The 18,877-nt window shown below is 51.1% G+C and overlaps 1 pseudogene; it reads left to right on the top strand.

The window, feature by feature from the left end:
• Positions 1–1,563: 1,563 nt before the first annotated feature.
• Positions 1,564–18,362, top strand: LOC149325130 (uncharacterized; annotated as a pseudogene).
• The last annotated feature ends 515 nt before the right edge of the window (positions 18,363–18,877 follow it).

Below are 18,877 nucleotides of genomic sequence, written 5' to 3'. Positions count from 1 at the left end.
ACGTTGGACGCATGCTCCATTGTTGCTCATTGCAATATCAACCAGTCTGGCCGATATACTATAGGCTTCCGATTGACAAAGAAATTTGATACACGGCACATTCACCTCAAGTGGCGTGCTGTTCCTAAGGTTCAACTGTGCATCCACGCACACTGTTTCTATTACTTTTAAAGCGAACGCACCATATGTAGTACCGTTAGCACACGAGCCGGCGTCCGTCGCCATCCATGGCGCAAAATTTCTTAGTGATGTCACCATGCTCTAGCATCACGCTAGCAGTAGGTCATAAGATAGTGACGTCTCCAACAAAGAAAAATAACTTTTTTTCCGAAGGTGCGGGGAATTCAACCAAGGACCCCCAGGTTGCAGGACGACCACGCACATGATAGTCCACAAAAAGGCGCTACTTCTAGACAAATAAAGGTGAACCTAGTATATGACCAAATGTTTAGGGGAATCCCCGAAGGTGGAGTAGACTTGTAATAAGGAGTAATTACTCATTGACGTCCACCCGAGCGCAGCCATACGGCTACAAAGGAAAGCTATACAGCTTTCTCAGAAACTTCGTAGTTAAAGAAAAAAAAAAGCCGTATGGCTGCGCTCGGGTGGACGTCAATGAGTAATTACTCCCTATTACGAACCTAGTATATGTGTTTCCTTAGGGCTGTATGCTAACGAGCAGGTGTGTCATTAGAAAGGAAGGAATCTTTTAACGAACCTCGCAACATAATTTACACCGACACAGTGCTTTCGAATTCAAAGCACGTAAGCACTCTTGAGTCTGAAGTTTGAACAATGTGGCAAGCTTCTTCAGGGCAGATAACACGACGGTTGCATTCGCCCGTTGCCCAATTCTCTTCGCACCATGGACAATCTTTGCATGTATGGTAGTACTGCGAAGCACTTCCGTTCAGCAAACAACGCATGCCGATAACAGAAATAGAAATTCTAACGCGATAGCGTTAAAGGCCCTGTCCTCAAGAAAATCCGGTGTCGGCGTTGCCAGCACTGTGAGCGAAAAATAGAGTGGCGTGGCTCTGGCAGTTGGTCCCCAGAGAGCAACCTAGGAGGCAGGTGGGCCACTTTGGTCACGTGACCATGCGGCGTCATCCCAACCTGCCCACCGTGTAGTGAACAAACAGCCGAATGTTTCTGGTGGCAGTTAAATTAAGGATTCGAGGCTCGGGAAGAACAACCTGAGCCGCACAAGGCCCACCGCTGGGAGCACCTGCCCTCGCACGGCATGGCGCATCGCTTAACCGCTGCAACACTACGCCAGGGTGGGTATCAGGATTCAGGACCCCCATAGATCTATGAATATAAAGTAGAAAGTGACAGTAAAGTTTCAGATCTTCTGTTCGTTACTTCAAGGAAGGTTTCCAAACCCTTCGAGGCATTCTTGTAGATGATGACTGATAGAAGAGCATATATTTACAGCAAACATGTACAGAGATTAAAACTAGGAACAGCAGAAAAGAATTTACAAGAAAAACAAACTTTGCGCTACTTTACTTAACGACCTAGCACGTTAGAGCCTAAGTAGCACTCTGTTACATGCTAAGCATGGAGCCCCAGCTCAGGCTGGACTCCATCCGCTCACTTCGGTTTGTATAACCGTAACAAACAAAGATATAAGGGCGGTCATTTTCAGTGGCCCGCCCCAAACATCAATTCCCCAACCTAACATAGACCTACCCCGTGGGTTGGGCTCAGCCTCAAACCCAGGGTCTCGCTAAGAGCACAAATAAAAATAAAGAACAAATACAACACCACTCTCTCTTCGGTAATAGCATGCACATCCTCTCCCGTCGGCGCTCTCCTTCCGACCTGTCTCAAGCACACCGCCGCTCCCCTCTCCACTCGCACTGCAAGTCCACAGATGCGTACCACCTGTCATCAGTGCCTGTAATCTGCAAGCAATAACTGAGAGGGAAGCCAGTACGGCACAGACGGTGGGACGCTCGGACAAGAGTGATCAGATGAGGGGCGGATAAGAGTAAGGAGTGGATGTTGTTCCACGCATCGCCAAAAAAAACGCTCTAATCGTCTTTTCCTGGGCGCTATTTGTCGGCTCGGAAAACCAGCCAAGGAACGGTTCCTGTTCTCCCCACACACTGGGTCAAGATGTGATAGAGGCACCGTAGTTGGAATCACCATCCCTCAAAGACGCCTCGGCTAGGCCCCGCGGCAGCGCACACAGCTGTGCGACGTTGGGAGCCTTTCCGACAATGGCCTACGGCGTGAGGGGGCCGCCCCGTGAAGATAGCAGCGGTGCGTCAAAAGAACATTTCTAACTCCCCACCTGCACTGTGCTTGGGAGGGATGTCGTTTATAATGGACAGCCACTTCCGCGGGGGCAGCGCACTGCAAAGTGGTTGCAGCTGGAAATGAGCGGTGGCCTTAAGGCCGGGATACATGCGGCGTTTTTTTCGACGACATTCGCGCGGCAGAAAACGTCGAGGCGGCGCGACGCCCGGCTGGAGATACATGGAGCGTTGGAGCGGCGGCGCGCCGCCGCGTATCCCTCGAAGCGAAAGCAAATGTGATCAACAAGTGGCAAACACCACTGTGCAAGGAGGTCTGTGAGAACAGCGACGCTGACCATTCTGTTAAAATCAGGAAAGTTTCACTTCGACATCATTGTACAAATTTTAACACGGGCGCTTAAGTATCTATAAAGATTTGCGTGCTCGAATGCATGCCGTCGCGTACCTTTGGACGCCCGCTCAGCCGCGTACACCAGCGGCTGCAGTTTTCTTCGACAGATTCGCTTCAGGGAGGGAGCGCAGGCATTCCGATCCAAGATTCGGCCGTGTTCTCCAAAAAAAGCGACATTTCAAGCCTGGTGAAGCGTTTATTTTCACGACAATAACATTTCCGTGCCAAAAACACGGCGCAGCTCGACGGCCATGGCGGCCATGTTGGCGGCGGCAGGCAGAGGACCGGAAGAGCGGGCTTTCTGCGCTGCCATTGGCTCGCTACATCCGCCGCTTCCGGTCTCACCGGACGCCGCGCGTCAAAATCTAGCCGGTCCTGATCGGCGGCGGCGGGCGTTTTTCTCGACGCCGGGCGTCAAATCTGCGCCGTCGGGCGAAAATCGACGACGCGGCGCGGTAAAAACGCTCCATGTATTCCGGCCTTTACAGTGACCTTCTGCATATGTAGGAATTGAACCATAACGTTATCGCGTCATGCCGTTAAGGCGGTGCTTAAGTTTAATTGGTTACAATGGGTTTTTGAGGAAAAGAAATGGCGCAGTAATTGTCTCGCTTCTTGGTGCATACCCGAACCATGCCGTAAGGGAAGGAAGGAAGGTGGGAGTGATAGAAGAAATAGAGAAAGAGGTGCAGTAGTGGAGGGCTCCGGAGTAATTTCGACCACCTGGAGTCCATACAATATTTTTGATTTCGGCTTCTTGAGAAGCTTGCCTGCTACAGAGAACTCAATACGAGCGGGGCACCCAGCATTAGTCACCTTCTTCTAATTCCGTTCAAGACCTCCACTCACTGTGTTTAAATACGATTTCTGGAGATAATTGCGGGAACGTGTGTTGAAATAGCTTTTGTTCCTTATTTCAAACGTGCGGAGTGATATGGCTGTACAGGCTTGTTACTTCACCGCTCGTAGGCCTAGCCCCAGCAAGTACGGTTATCGTGTAATGTGAAGTTAAGGGCTACACACAAGATTGTACCATTTACAACCAGCTCACTTGTTAAAATAGAAGGATTAAAACAATATTTCATGGTGGTTTAAAGCTTACAGTCAAGGCAGTGTTCTTAATTCCAGTTCATTACACTCTTCCACTACAACATTTAATGCTGTGTCAGCCCATTTTACCATGCAGCCTTTTTTTTTCTTTTCAGGCATGTTTGTATGCCATCAACTGCATAAATGTAAAATATTGCTGCCAGGTGCCCCCGGGCGGCGCCGAGAGGACGAAGAAGTGAGGGACTCGCGTGCTCTCGGAGCTGGGACTCTGCTTCTCTGCTTGCGGCCTGTGCCTAGCCCTTCTGTTTCCGGTTCTATTTGTGACATTTGTGGTGGAGGTGCTGGGTAAATCGCCCTGGAATATGTATCTCACCCCTCCTAACACCGAGGACTCCAGACGTTTCCCTGTCGACACGACAGTGCATCGGGTCAGTCGCCGAAATCCAGGACTGTCCCCTGAGCAAGGGCTATTGGAGACTACCTCGGCGCCTGGCCAGCTGCCTCCTGTGCTCAGGCCATTTGACTCTACCTCGGCGCCTGTCCCTCGACCAGTCATGCAAGGCGCCGCGTACTACACCGTCCAGAACCCGCGGCTACCAAAGTCCTTTCACGGGACTCAGCTGGAGGACGTGGAAGATTGGCTCCTCCAGTTTGAACGTGTCGCCGTATCTAACCAATGGGATGACGCCGCCAAGCTGAGGAACGTTTTCTTCAGCTTGGAGGATGGTGCTCGTACGTGGTACGAGAACCGTGAGGACACTCTTTTATCATGGCATGAGTTTCGAATTCAAATGCTCACCACGTACGTCAGCGCTGATCGTCGGGAGCGAGCTGAGCGCGCCCTGCAGTCCCGTATGCAAATGCCCAACGAAACGGTTACGATGCACGTCGAAGACATGACACGTCTCTTCCGACGGGCTGACCCAGCCATGTCGGAAGCCAACAAGCTGCGCCACCTAATGCGTGGTGTTAAAGAAGAGCTTTTCGCTGGCCTCGTGCGCAGCCCCCCAAGCACTGTTGCTGAGTTTCTAGTGGAGGCTGTCACGATGGAGCAGGTCCTCCGGCAGCGTTCCACCGCGTACAACCGGCCAGTCCTTGCTGCTTTTGTTACGTAGTCTCAACCGTCTGGCGTGGCCCTGACCGGCGGCGTTTGTGTTTCCATTGTGGAGAGCCCGGTCACCTGTTCCGCCGGTGCCCATATCGAGAGCTTGGCCTGCAGGGTTTTTCCTCCGATGTGCCACGACCCCACTTTGGCCAAAGGCCTCCTGAGATTGAGGAGTACGTGACCCAGCAACCCCTGTGGTCCATGGCGCGCCGTCAGTCCCGATCGCCGTCACCTCACCGATCATCATTTTCACGGAATCCGCAGAACTTCTCGCGGGAGAGGGCGGACCGCTCGTGCAGCCCTCGCCGGGAAAACGGAAGACAGCGACCTACGGGGGCGTGGTCGCTGGATATCGACGCAGTAAAGGCCCCCTGACGCCGCCGACATCCGATGGTAGAACTGTGACGACGCCGACGACAGTGGGTGAAGTAAAGGAGCGATTCTCACTGGACATACCCGTGCTTCTCGACGGTCACAGCATTAGCGCGTTGGTGGACACAGGAGCGAAGTGCTCAATTATTAGTGGCAAATTGGCAGCGCTTCTAAAGAAAGCAACGACTCCCTGCTCTGGCATTCAGATCCGGACGGCGGGGAGCCGTATCATTACTCCGCTTGGACAGTGCACAGCTAGGGTCCAGATCACCGATTCGACGTTCATAGTCCATAGTTCATAGTTCATGCCTGGTGCTCCGCGACTGTTCTCGGAACGTGATTTTGGGCGTAGATTTTCTCCGTGAGAATGGTGCCATTATCGACCGGTGGAACAGCCCCGTTACGTTTCCTACAGCGAAAGCCGACGACACCTCCGATGTTCGTCAACGCAGCTCCGCCCTTCGTATTTCCACTGACAGTATTTTGATCACGCCGCGCGCCAGTGTTTTTGCAAGCGTTGAATGAGATGATCGGCTACGTGATGGACCTGCAGTCGCCGAGGGCAACCTTTCCTTGCTACTGACACACGGCATTTGCTCGGCCCGAAGCCTTGTACACCTCCATAACGGTCGGTCGCAGCTCCTGATTACTAATTTTACGAACGAACCTCGCCGCCTTTTCCGAGCTACTGCCATCGCGTGGGCCGACCAATTGACAGATGTTACCGAGTGCTTTGCGTTCGAGGCCATGGTACAACCGGACACGTCCCTGGATCGCATCGATATTAGCTCCGGGCTATCAACGAATCAACAGCGCGACCTACGCGCCCTACTGCTCCAAACAAAACCTGCTTCGCATCCTCCTCGAAAGTGCGGCAAACGGCGATCACAAAGCATCGAATCATCACTTCCGATGATTCTCGCCCCATACGACAGCAGCCGCACCGCATTTCCCCGAAGGAACGCGACGCCATCCAAACGCAGGTGAAGGAGAGGCTTACAGACTGCATAATTCAGCCTTCTAAGAGCCCGTGGTCGTCGCCTGTTGTTCTGGTAAAGAAGAAGGATGGGACATGCGCCTTTGCGTTGATTACCGTAAGCTGAACGTCATAACAAAAAAGGACGTCTACCCGCTGCCTCGCATCGACGACTCACTCGACAGACTTCGCCGCGCCAAGTATTCTTCATCGATCGACCTAAAGAGCGGATATTGGCAGATTGAGGTTGATGAACGTGACCGCGAAAAAACTGCCTTCATCACACCCGACGGCCTATATGAATTTAAGGTGTTGCCCTTCGGCCTTTGCCCTGCGACGTTTCAGCGCATGATGGACACTGTCCTGGCTGGCCTCAAATGGCAAACCTGTTTAGTTTATCTAGATGACGTGGCGGTGTTTTCAGAAACCTTCGGCCAACACCTTGAACACCTGCGGACCGTGCTGGGTGCCCTGCGGTTGGCGGACTTGACACTTAAACCCGAGAAGTGCCACTTTGGCTACAAAGAGCTCAAGTTTCTTGGCCATGTTGTGAGCGCCGACGGTGTAAGACCCGACCCCGAGAAAACTGCCGCCGTAGCCGAGTTTCCCCGTCCTACTACAAAGAAAGCGCTCAAGCGCTTCTTGGGTTTGTGCGCCTACTACCGCCGTTTCGTCGCAGACTTCTCCAAGATCGCTGAATCCTTGACCCGCTTAAGGCGTGAAGATACACCGTTCGTCTGGACTGCCGCGCAATAGGCTGCTTTCACAGAGCTGCGACGAAGGCTGCACACTACCCCTGTGCTTGCTCACTTTGATGAGGAGGCTGCTACCGAGATACACACCGACGCTAGCAATATTGGGCTTGGTGCCGTCCTCGTTAAGCATCAAGAAGGCGTGAAAAGTGTGATCGCGTATGCGAGTCGCACACTCTCGCGCACCGAAATCAACTATTCCACCTCAGAAAAAGAGTGCCTCGCTGTCATCTGGGCCACGATGAAATTTCGGCCTTATACCTACGGTCGCCATTTCAAAGTCGTCACAGACCATCATTCCTTGTGCTGGCTGACCAATCTCCGGGACCCATCAGGCCGCCTAGTACGCTGGAGCCTTCGCCTTCAGGAATTTGATTATACGATTGTCTATAAGTCCGGACGTAAACACGAAGATGCCGACACGCTCTCGCGCGCACCCGTCGAGCAAGCTGATGACACCACAGAGGACGACAATCGTTTCCTAGGCGTGATCAGCAGTTCGGACTTGGTGGCAAGGCAGCGTGCTGACGCTGACCTGCGGTCTGTCATGGATCACCTAGAGGGCCATGCTTCTGACGTACGTCGACCCTTTTCCCGCCACCTGTCCTTTTTTTGCATTCGCAAGGGCGTACTCTACAAGAAAAATACGTAACGGTGACCGGACCTACCTCCTAGTCGTGCCATCAGACCTCCGCGACGACATCCTTTCCGCGTGTCATGATGAGCCCACCTCTAGCCACTTGGGATTTGCACGCACGCTCGCTCATGTGCGTCAGGCCTATTATTGGCCTAAACTTGCAGCGACCATCGATCGCTACGTCAGAGGTTGCCGTGAGTGTCAGCGTCGTAAGTCACCACCGCTAAAGCCTGCATAGAGCATAAAGCTGCATAGAGCGATCCTTCAAGGTCACTGTGAATGGAGTCGCGAACGAGCTTGCTTGTGTCAAACCGCGGCCCGATGCCGTTCCGACAATACTTGATGGACACCCGAAGCACCTTCTCACCAAACAGGCTGCTAAGAGAAAGACGAGAGATATCTGGGAGCAGCAGCCTGTTCTTAAACGGCGCAAGCGGAGCAAGCCGGAGGCCACCGAGCTCGACTCAGTGCTTCAAGGCGTCGGCTCTGAGAGCCAGGAGAATGCTTGTGATTCTTAAAAAAGTCGACGCATCCGTGGGGAGGAGTAGGTACTCGGACCCTGAAGGACACAGCGCTGCTAAATCGCAAAGTCACACCTCAGAGCAGCAGACTCAAAGCATTGATGAGAGTCGTCATTTGTACTTCGGAATGCTCATTCCAGTCACATGGATGTAGGTGCCTGATGTGCCGTCTGACACACCGGCCTACGCCTGCTGCGTAGCCCAAGAGAACAATTTTGCAAACATTTTGTCCAAAAGAAGATCACATTTTGAAGGCCTCTGGCTGAGCGAGGGTCAGTCATGTTCACTGTGTACGTGAGAGAAAAAGATCTGGCAAAGCATGTGCTTACAAATCGCAAACAGGCCGAATTGTTAATTCTCGAAGTCGCCTCAAAGGCCCTTCGCGGTGTATGTCGTATAAAGCCTGCAGGTGGAAAGTGTACTACATATAAAGGCATGTTCTTCACAGATAAATGTCAAGTATTTAGCGAATCTACACGTGAATCCTGTTCTCAGTGCAAGTATAAGCGAATACGGGCACAAAAACAAATATGCAGAGGTAAGAAAAAAAGTGCGACCTGTAGCGAAAACAAAAAGCGCAAGAACATATCTCGCACTCTCTTAAGGACGCCGAAAAAGTTTGTGACTGCTCAGGCACAAGTGGCACATAACAAAAGATGAATGAAGTACTTAATAAGGAAAATTCTGAATCCAGTATTAAGTCGCTGCCCAGGAAGCAGCAGCTGGCTGTTAAGAGCTGCTTTTTGGCTGCACGTCGAAAATCGCTGAAGGGCGTGGCTTATGACGACGAGTGGATCATTGAGTGTATTGTGATGAGATATCCGGAGTCCCAAGCTCTATGGAGCACCTCCGCAGAGAAAATATCATGGTTCTGCCAGGCCGTACTTGCTTCCAGACATGCTTTCAACGCACTAAAGGCGGCTTCGACCTTAGCCCAAAAGTATTTTCCGGTTTGAGCGAGAAGACAAAGACTATGGACGTCTTCAGCCACCATTTAGCCGTGTTTTGGACAAAATAAAGCAGTGAGAACATCTGAACATGGAAACAGCAGGTGAGTCGTTTTCACATAAGCATGCAATTTGCTTTTGGCATTGTTCTCACAAAGCGTGGGTTGTTGCCTTTGCTGTCAATCCTCACGAAAGGATTGCTTCAGTTGACAAAAACATGGAATAAATGTAGTTTCATTCTGTCTCCCCTGTTGGCTTTATTTTGGCGTTGGTGTTTGCTCACCGCATCGGAAACTAGCTAATGGGTGAAGCTCATTCTACCCACATTATTTTTCATCCGATTCAGGTGGCATTGAAGATTTGGTACACCTTCGCGACAACATGTCCATAGAGCAGAAAGGAGTCCTGGCAGATCACGAAATGATTGTCCTGTTCGGTACTGTGGTAAGTTGTGAACCTGATAAGGTCACGGATGTAACTAACAAGCCCATGTGTCAGATACTATTTCGCTTTTAGTAGGCAAGTGGACAACAGATCATTGGCGTATTCGCATCAAGGGGTAATGTCAAGCATCACATTATCTAAAATAATTATGGAAACTACTATTATGGCTGAATAAGCTGGACTCGGTTACTTGTGACGATTCCACCTGGAACAAGAGCATGTGGCGGCTTTTTGCAATACGGAGTGAGAGTTTCACATTGACGTATACAAATATATTTGTCTAACGTGCTTTGTGCACAGCCTGTAGCAAGTTTTCGTACATTTGACTGAGCTTGATCACTTACAGGTTCGGCGAGCGCCGTCAGAAACGGTGCCAGGCGCCCAGTCGACGGGAAGAGGCAACTTTTTTTTCATTGCATAGTTTCCGCACCTGGTCAAGAAGCTTAGGAATGGGTTCGTAGCTATAGGCTTCTTAACACCTTCGGAGCACGTCCACAGTTGCGTAATTGAGAAGTATTTCAGGCAGACCGTGACACTGTCACGCTCAAAGCTATGCCTAGCATCACAAACGTTCACAACAAACTAGATTGTTTTCAAAAGGTCATCATTACCTTCAAACTTTTCAGTGATGAAGTGACCAAGGGACTTTTTTCTCACAGGGAGCGCATTGAATCTTCGTATAAGATAGCGCAACCAACGGAAGATTCCATAAAGAAAATCAGCAGTCTTATTCTTGCGATCACGTCTAGGATAACCACGAAAGCACCGAGGCCTCGTTGTGCAGACGCACGATTTCTCGAGGAATTTATAGCCTAGTTAGAGCAGAGGGAGCAGCATGCAAAACCAGCAGGGGGTGGTTTTTTGCCAAACAGCACTGCTGCTGGATTTGGGACGACTGTCATGAGCAGCCTAGATATATGCAATATTTGACTTTAGTGGAAGGGTTCACATACATTCTAACGTCCCGCCTGAGTCAAGATAAACTAGAGAATTCATTTGGCATAATTAGACAGTCATCGGAATGCAACGATTATCCAGCAGTCTCACAGTTTTAATCACAGTAAACTTATTGACTATGTATAACCTTGCTAAGCCACCAAAAGGAGGAAATTGCTCGCCAGAGACGATAAATGCATTAATTAACTGGCAAGCAAAGTCTGAACAATCCAAAAAATTCCTTTTGGATGACGTGGACGTTTCCTGGCCCGAGAGAACCTTAGCGAACTTGAAGTAATTATTCAGGCACTGCTCAAATGGGTATCATGCCGGATACACCGAGAAAAGGAGGAACGGTACTTTGATGTATTACACAGCAGGATATTCAGCAAGAAAGATTATTGCTAAAAATGCTTGCCCAGATTGTGCAGAGCGCCTATGTGTGTCCAGAAGACAGATGCCAGCTACTACTTCTCGGCCCATTTCGACAAAGGGGGCCTCATATATCGCAGCCAAGCGCGGTCCCGAGCTGTCAAGCTCATGAAAGATGACTTCAGTGGCAGCGCACGTAGAAAGAAGGGACGTGATAGGAGGCAAGTGCAGAAAGCGTTGACTTCTGCTTATTTCACCAAACGTGCCACTTATATATTGCCACGTGCTTCCACGGAACATCGACGGAAGAAGCTGAAGATGAACGGTAGGACTGACCAGCAGAGAGAAAGGAAGAGAAAGAGCTGAAGGACGCTTGTAGGCTTCGTTCCTGCTTCCTGCTTCGATCCTGCTTCGACCGATCCCCTCTGTAACTAAACCCCCGTGCGTGCTAAGCACGTAACAATATATATATACATTAGCAAGAGTGAAATCACATAAAAGAGGGAAAAATCAAAGGGGAAACAACGCTCGTCATGATGGCCCAGCATAACACCAAGAACCTAATTCCAACCATCTAAAAATCTCAGGTCCTTCTGCGTCAAAACGATGGATGGCATGCTCAAAGACTTATCCCCCGCACGCGCAATCTTCACCGCCTCGATGATTTCCCATACCCCTTGGTCCATATGGTAACTATCAATGGTGCATTGACTAAATGCTGGCACGCATGGCTTCTTTCGACGCTGACGTCAGTTTTTTCCGCAGTTTACACAGGGCAGGCTGAACTGAGCCTGGTTTCCTTCATTTACGTTGTTATTGTGTTCTCTCAATCTTGTGTTAACACATCTTCTTGTCTGTCCGATAAATTCGCGGCTACACGATAAAGGCATCCGATATACACTACCCCCTCGACAACAGACGAAGCGGTTTTGAAGATTAATACCACAAGGGCTCTCCTTGGTTGCGAAAGGGTTTGTTTTCTTGCATAAAATTGATAACTTCAACGGTGCAGAGAACAGAACTTGAACACCTATTCGCTTTCCGATTATTTTCAGATGGTGTGATGTCTGATGTACGTACGGGATTACAGCTACTTTTCTGCGGTCTTCCTTCTCGTGTCCCACTCTTTTCTTCCTAAAATAGCTTCAGCAATAGCGCTAACTAGGGGCTCAGGCTAGCCAGCGTCTACGTGCACTGCCACTGAAGTCATGTTCAACCACGTAGCCCAACAAGCATAAATCATGAAAGATGCTTTTACTTCCTTCTTCAGCAGACGTAAACTTCCTGCACGAAGCTTGGCTGACTCGCACCTCGAAACATTGACGCTGCCACAGCTTGGCTGCACAGAGCGTGAAAGAGGTACCAAATCAAAAGTAGGCAAGCTTTATGTGCTACTTAGGTTTCGGTTCTTTGTAAAACGCACGAACAAAGAGAGGGACGTTCAGAGGCAGCGGTAAAAGTAATGAAATTACACCACTGCCAGTGTTTTGCCGCCTCGCGGAGTTGAACCGTTGCCTTCACGGTGTCTCCGTTTACTGCTTTAATTATGCAAAAAAAATAAGTATTGTTTTCTTGTTCTATCACCTGTGTTCCTCATTTCTACGCCCTGCGGTATTACTCCGTGTGCAAGCTAGCCGGACTTTGTTACGCCTAGGCAGCCTTAAAGGACCCGATCACTCGCAATTCTTGCGGATCTTATGTAAGCAATTGCCAGTCTAGTTTGATTGCTTCGTCAAATTAAAAAAAAAAAGCTCGGTTCATTAAATTCCTCGGCTGACGACTGGGATTTACCACCGCATGTATGGAAAAGCGAAAAATGGGCAAGCAGAGCTCGAGACGAGCTCGTTTTAACTAATAAGCGTCTTTCGATTTTAGCTCAAGTAACACTTGTTGCTGGGCTAGTTGGTGCATAATTCATCGTACAAAAGTTAGCGCAAAACACGACACTCACAAGAAAGGTGGACAGGACAACGCGCTTCCTGTCCACCTTTCTTGTGAGTGTCGTGTTTTGCGCTAACTTTTGTACGAAGAATTTCGATTTTAGATTTGATTTATGACTCAAATGACTCAACATGACTCAAGCGTCTTTAGGACAGGTCAGTATATAAAATAAATGAATTTCACTTAAGATAGACTGGGGTAACAAGTCGCGCAGTGAGCCCCTGACCCTAGGGTTGCGAATCATACACACTGCTCCTAGGCCGCGCGAGCACGTCCGCATGATTTGTTTACTTGGTTTATGAGGTTTAACGTCCCAAAGCGACTAAGGCTATGAGAGACGCCGTAGTGGAGGGCTCCGGAAATTTCGACCACCTGGGTTTCCTTAACGTGTATTGACATCGCACAGTACACGGGCCTCTAGAATTTTGCCTGCATCGAAATTCAGCCGCCGCAGCCGGGATCGAACCCGCGTCTCTCGGGCCAGCAGTCGAGCGCAGTAACCACTGAGCCACACCGGCGGCCAGTAAGTGTGTTGCATACTTCAGCGAATTTGTGCTCTTCAGGGCACTTTTTGACAGACAACGACCGCACAAGGAGAATCAAACTGAGAAAGCGCAGAAGTAAGGATTACGGCCCCGAAAGAAGAGAGAAATTGCGCGAACGCTGCATAAAAAACTCTCTACTACCCGCCCGCACCCTCTCGCACGGCAGCGCCCCAAGAGGCAGCCGTCGGCATTCATTGCTTGGGGAGACCCTCGAGCGCTCACGATCGACAAACTAGGAAGTTACCTTGCAAGCTCTGTACCTGAAGTAACCAGGCTGCTATGATCGATGCAAACGCAGGCTTGCGGCGGAGTGGCGAAGCGGCAGTCCTTAGCCTTCGTTGTCAGCGAGAAAATATCATCATCATCATCAGCCCGACTGCGCCCACTGCAGGACAAGGCCTTCTCCCATATCTCTCAAGTTAACCTTGTACTGAGCCTGGATGCCTAATTTCTGTGCCTCCTGCTGCGCATGCCTTCTCTTGCTATCCAATATGTTACCCTTATCGACCATACGTTATCTAGTCTTCCCATTACATGCCCTGTCGAAGCCCATTTTTTCTTTTTATTTCGACTAGGGTGTCATTAACCTGCGTATGTTCCCTGACCCGCTCTGCCCTCTTCCTGTATCTTAAAGGTCCACCAAAGAGGAGACTGAGCTCGCCTTTTCACAACGGGAACTCGATCTCCATGCTCCAAGCAATCTTAGAAACTTCAAATTATTATCCTTTGCGGCCGATTTCACTATTAAATCTGATCGAACGTCTTTATGCCGATGCGGCTGAACATCCTCCCGGCCTCTCCAATGCACTTTCAGCCGTTGATTCCAGCGGCCGCCCTAAAACGGCTGCCACCGTACACAGCTCCTCTTCGAAGGAGGCGGCCCTCGCTTTGTTTCTGAACACTCCCGATATTACCACCACTGTATACGTGATTCTAAATCATCCATCCACAATTTTGGCGTGGATCGGATAATCCTTCCAGCCCTGTCTCTCCTCCTAAACCATCCTCCAGCCCTTTCTATCACCATTCTTTGTACCCCCGCACACGCATGCATAGCTGGCAATGATGAGGCTCAAACCTGCACCTGAGGTTTAACTGTCAGTGCGCCGGCCATCAAGTCCGCCTTCGGCCAAGTGGCCCTGCCGCTCACTGCTCGGGACCGCCTCCTCTCTTTTTCATGACATGTGCCACCATTACCGCCTCGGTCGCCTTATATACCCCCCTTCCCACCGCAAAAACACTCGGTATCGCGAGATTCTGTGGCGTCAGCTTCACACTCGAACTCTTCCCATTTCTATACCTCCCGCCACCTCATCCACCCAGCTGTCTATCGCTCCTGAACTTGTCATTTCTGTCCGGCCAGAGCCAGCGTCGACCACATCATGTGGGGGGGGTGGGGGGGGGGTCTTCTTCACCCCCACTGAAATCCTTTAATATTAATTCAAAGTAGGGCAGTGGAAGGCTGCCCTACGCAGCCCTAGCGCCTGATCTCCACGAAAGATCCCAGCTGCCCCCTTCTCATTTCGGTTAAACAAAGTTATCAGTTTATCACTTCCAGTTTCCGCATTTTTTTGTAAATTCACCTCCTAGAGTAGGAGAAGTCTACCAACGCGTGGAGTGCCTTTCAGCCAGTCGCGTGGCGTCCTGACGCTCTGCCGTAAACGGAGTGATGCCCGTCATGACCGTACATCTGGCCACGTGGGCCCGATCAAGCAGCAACCGTGAACAGTCGACGAGGCCGACCACCTCGCGACGGCGGTGGTGCAGTGGAGTGCTTGTGATGCCCCACCGAGCCTAAGTGGATTAGTGCAGCGGACTTCCTTGAGCGGAGGTGACCGCGGCAGCAGCGGCGAAGGCAGGAGAGGCGCAGGAGGCATTGTCAGCGGCAACCACAGCGGAAGCGGAGGCGACGTGGCGGCGCCAGTCACGCTGGCTGTTAATTGAAGACAGCTGCGTCCCCGACTCGTGTTCTGGACATCCGGCGGGAAAGCAAGTTCATTCACCTGCGGGTAGACTGCGGGAAATTCCTTTCTAGCCGTGTGGGATAAGTCAGCATCTCCCCCTTCCCATCGACCCAGCTGCGAGAGAGTGGAACAGCCCGCACCGCCCCTGCCGTGGGTGGTAACACCAGCGTCCCCTTCGGTCCATCCGATTGGACAGTGCTCTTCGAACTTTATTCCCCTGGCAGGGATCTGGGGAATCCGAACTATATTTAACTCGGCTGTGAGTGTGGCCGAGAGAAGCCTGCTAGCTCCAGTCGACTCCGGTTGACGAAGAAGTTCCCTTCTATTGAGAGTCATTCTCAGTCACCCTTTGTAAATAATGTAAATACGTGTATAAAGTTCTCGTTGCCTTCCTCCGAACCCAGTCTCCCATCCTCCTCGTCCCATCACCGGTCTCCGGCCATGCTACCCGGGTCGCAACAACTGGTTGGCAGCAGTGAGGTCGTCTGCGTGGTGTCCTGGCTCCGGTTTTGGTGAGTGTACTGCCTTCTCTCCTTGATTATTGCCAGGCTTAGCATTTGTGCTGCTCTTCCTGGTAGTGTACGTTGGTTGCAGTAGCCTGTTCGGATTTGAACCTTGCTTTGCACCAACATCCTTGAGAGACTAGCAATCACATTATTAGCGAGCACTTAAGGGCAGTCATGAACTGGCGAAAGCTGCGTAAGATGGACCTGATCTCCTTATCGGGGGAATTAGGGATTGATTGTGGGAAAACTATGAAGAAATTGCAGGTTGTCAGTGCGATAGAGGACCTCGGTTTTGAGGATGAGGAGATAGTGGAGCACTGGGAGGTATTGGAATTGGAGGAAAGAATAAGAAAAGAGGAGTTAGAGGAATTGGAGGAACGAAAAAGAAAAGAGGAATTGGAATTAGCGGAACGAAAGAGGAAAGATGAGGTGGAGCGAGAAATGAAGCGACTAGAAGTGAAGCAAGCTGAAGCTCAGGTAGAAGCAGCAAAAGTGGAGCTAGAAACGCGAAGGCTTCTCAAGTGGCGAAGGGCTCAAGATCGGTTGAGGACTTTTCGAAGAGGCGAGAGCTTCAGAACTTTACTCGGGAATTTTGAACAGATATGTACGGAAGAGGAGCTGGATCGGGGCGAATGGTCAATGATGTTGCTGGCTATCCTCCCTTGTGAGGTCAGCGCCTTATTAGCGCGACTGTCCGATGAGGATGCCCACAACTACGACAAAGCAAAAAGTGCCCTCTTCCGATACTTCGGAATTCGTGTAGAGACCGAGTCTAATGGCAGAAGTGATGGCAGAGAGCAGCGCTCCCATCAGTGCGTCAGCGACCAGGTAACGAGCCCCGCTTGGTCAGCTACGCACAAAATAGTTGCTCAGAAGAGCAGTGACAGGGCAGGTATAAGCGTAGAGAGAACTTCCAGTTCAGCAGAAACGGCGGCAGGATATGTCGATTTAAAGGCAGAGGAATAGGATTGTAGCACTACCAGCCATAACAAAGGCACTAGCGATGATTTGTTTGAACACGCTGGCAACAAAGAAATGTGCCACAGGGCAATATCGAACCCTCAGAGCCATGCCGATTTGAAAGGGAAGGACGAGGCAAAGGCAGCTCAGGGTCAGATAGACTGCGAAAATTTTCACCAGAATGCAGCTGGTTCGACACTCGAGAAAGGTTCTTTGGGGGTAGATGACGACAGAGTCGCAGCGGCTCGCGACAGAAAGCCAGACAGTAAAGCACCGAGCTCAGACAAAATCGCTGAGGCGTGCGAATTTTCAGAGAGGTCGTTACCTAGCACTGACTGTAGGGCTCAGGTAGTTTTGCTATGCGACGAAAATTCCGCACGCGACGAGCCTCCAGGGATTACTGTGTCAGCTTTTGATGCTGCGGCGAGGGCCAGCACCTTAACACGTGACGGCACCGCGATAACAGAAGGCGCGCGCAACAGATACCCTGGGGCAGCTTCCAAAAAGCGGCGGCGTGCAAAGAAGACCAAATTATGTGGTGTCGCAAAGCAAAAAGTGCAGGTCGGGCTTTTACAATTGAGGACCACCGGTAACTTCTCGGAGTTGCCACCGCGGCACTCAAGACCTCACAGGAGTCGCGTGAAGAAAAGATCGGCTAAGCGGGCCTATGCAGGGCGTAAGCCACTTGTTCCATTGTTGGACCGCAGCAAGGGTTGTCATGAGACACGTGACGCCTGCTGCTTGCTAAAGAAAGAAGCGCGCGGCTACCGGACAAAAGGGCGCCGTAGAGCGCGCGCGGGTCAGACAGAGACAGGACATGCAGGGAACAGAGAGAGGAGGAAGCGCCCCTCTCATGTAAAGCTTTTTCAGCGATGCCCGGGCTTTGCATGCCAGTCGCAAAGAGACGGAACTAATCAGCCCCGCAGCTTTTTGGAAACCGTAGCTGGTAGAACGGCAGCCCGACCACGCCGGGCGCGGCTGAAGTAGGGGTATTCAAGGAATACTTCTTTCTTGTAGTTACTGTTTTTTTTTTATTCATGTACGGTAGAAAGACGCAAACGAAGTTTCAGCTTTTATGCCTGTATGGGATTTTGTACTTCGTGTTTTCTGGCCGTAATGATGTAGCTTAAAGACGCTGGTTGATTCTCTGCGTAGAAGAGTTTTTTTTAATCACAGCCTTCGAGGTTTTGTAATGGATAGTTGCAGTGTGTGGGTTTTGTGTATTATGTATAGATTAGCGCTCGAGATTACGTGAGCAGTAGTGGAGCTCTACTGTCTTCTCGTCTGATCTATCGGGGCCGTCGGTCTGTGGATCGTAACGGCAGCTGTAATTTCTTCCAGCCCAAAAACCTTATTCAAAATTGAAAAATGCGATGGCATTTAATCGCTCGCATAGGTCACGTCCGCAGCTCACCCAACCAGACCGCCTGAGGGGGGGAGCCAAAAGGGGAGTTAATCGAGCAGCACAGCTTGAGGCCTTGTTCTTTGTTCTGCCTGGCACGACTCGGGAGAAGGGTGGTGCTCTTGCCTTGCTGGGGTGGGGGCATTGTGCAGACTTGACCACTAATGCTCTACCTGAGACCCTTGGCCTGCAGACACCGACTCTTGGATCACCGAAGAAACAGAGGACCTGCCTAGATGACGCGGCCTCTTCTGAGGACAGCGAGGAGCTGTAACCCCTTTCGAGGCCTCTGCCTGGCGGCGGACGAGCTGTCATGACTGTACTTCTGGCCACGTGGGCCCGATCAAGCAGCAACCGTGAACAGTCGACGAGGCCGACAACCTCGCGACGGCGGTGGTGCAGTGGGGTACTTGTGATGCCCCCTCCGAGCCTAAGTGGATTAGTGCAGCGGACTTCCTTGAGCGGAGGTGACCGCGGCAGCAGCGGCGAAGGCAGGAGAGGCGCAGGAGGCATTGTCAGCGGCAACCACAGCGGAAGCGGAGGCGACGTGGCGGCGCCAGTCACGCTGGCTGTTAATTGAAGACGGCTGTGTCCCCGACTCGTGTTCTGGACATCCGGCGGGGAAGCACGTTCATTCACCTGCGGGTAGACTGCGGGAGATTCCTTTCCAGCCGTGTGGGATAAGTCAGCATCTACCCCTTCCCATCGACCCAGCTGCGAGAGAGTGGAACAGCCCTGCCGTGGGTGGTAACACCCGCGTCCACTTCGGTCCATTCGACTGGAAAGTGC

This window comes from Amblyomma mixtum, chromosome 10 (assembly GCF_055824585.1).
Source record: "Amblyomma mixtum isolate Tamu chromosome 10, ASM5582458v1, whole genome shotgun sequence".
In the NCBI taxonomy this organism is placed as follows: Eukaryota; Metazoa; Arthropoda; class Arachnida; order Ixodida; family Ixodidae; genus Amblyomma; species Amblyomma mixtum.
Note: the sequence above shows the minus strand (reverse complement) of the source record. Positions and strands in the feature narration are given on the sequence as shown.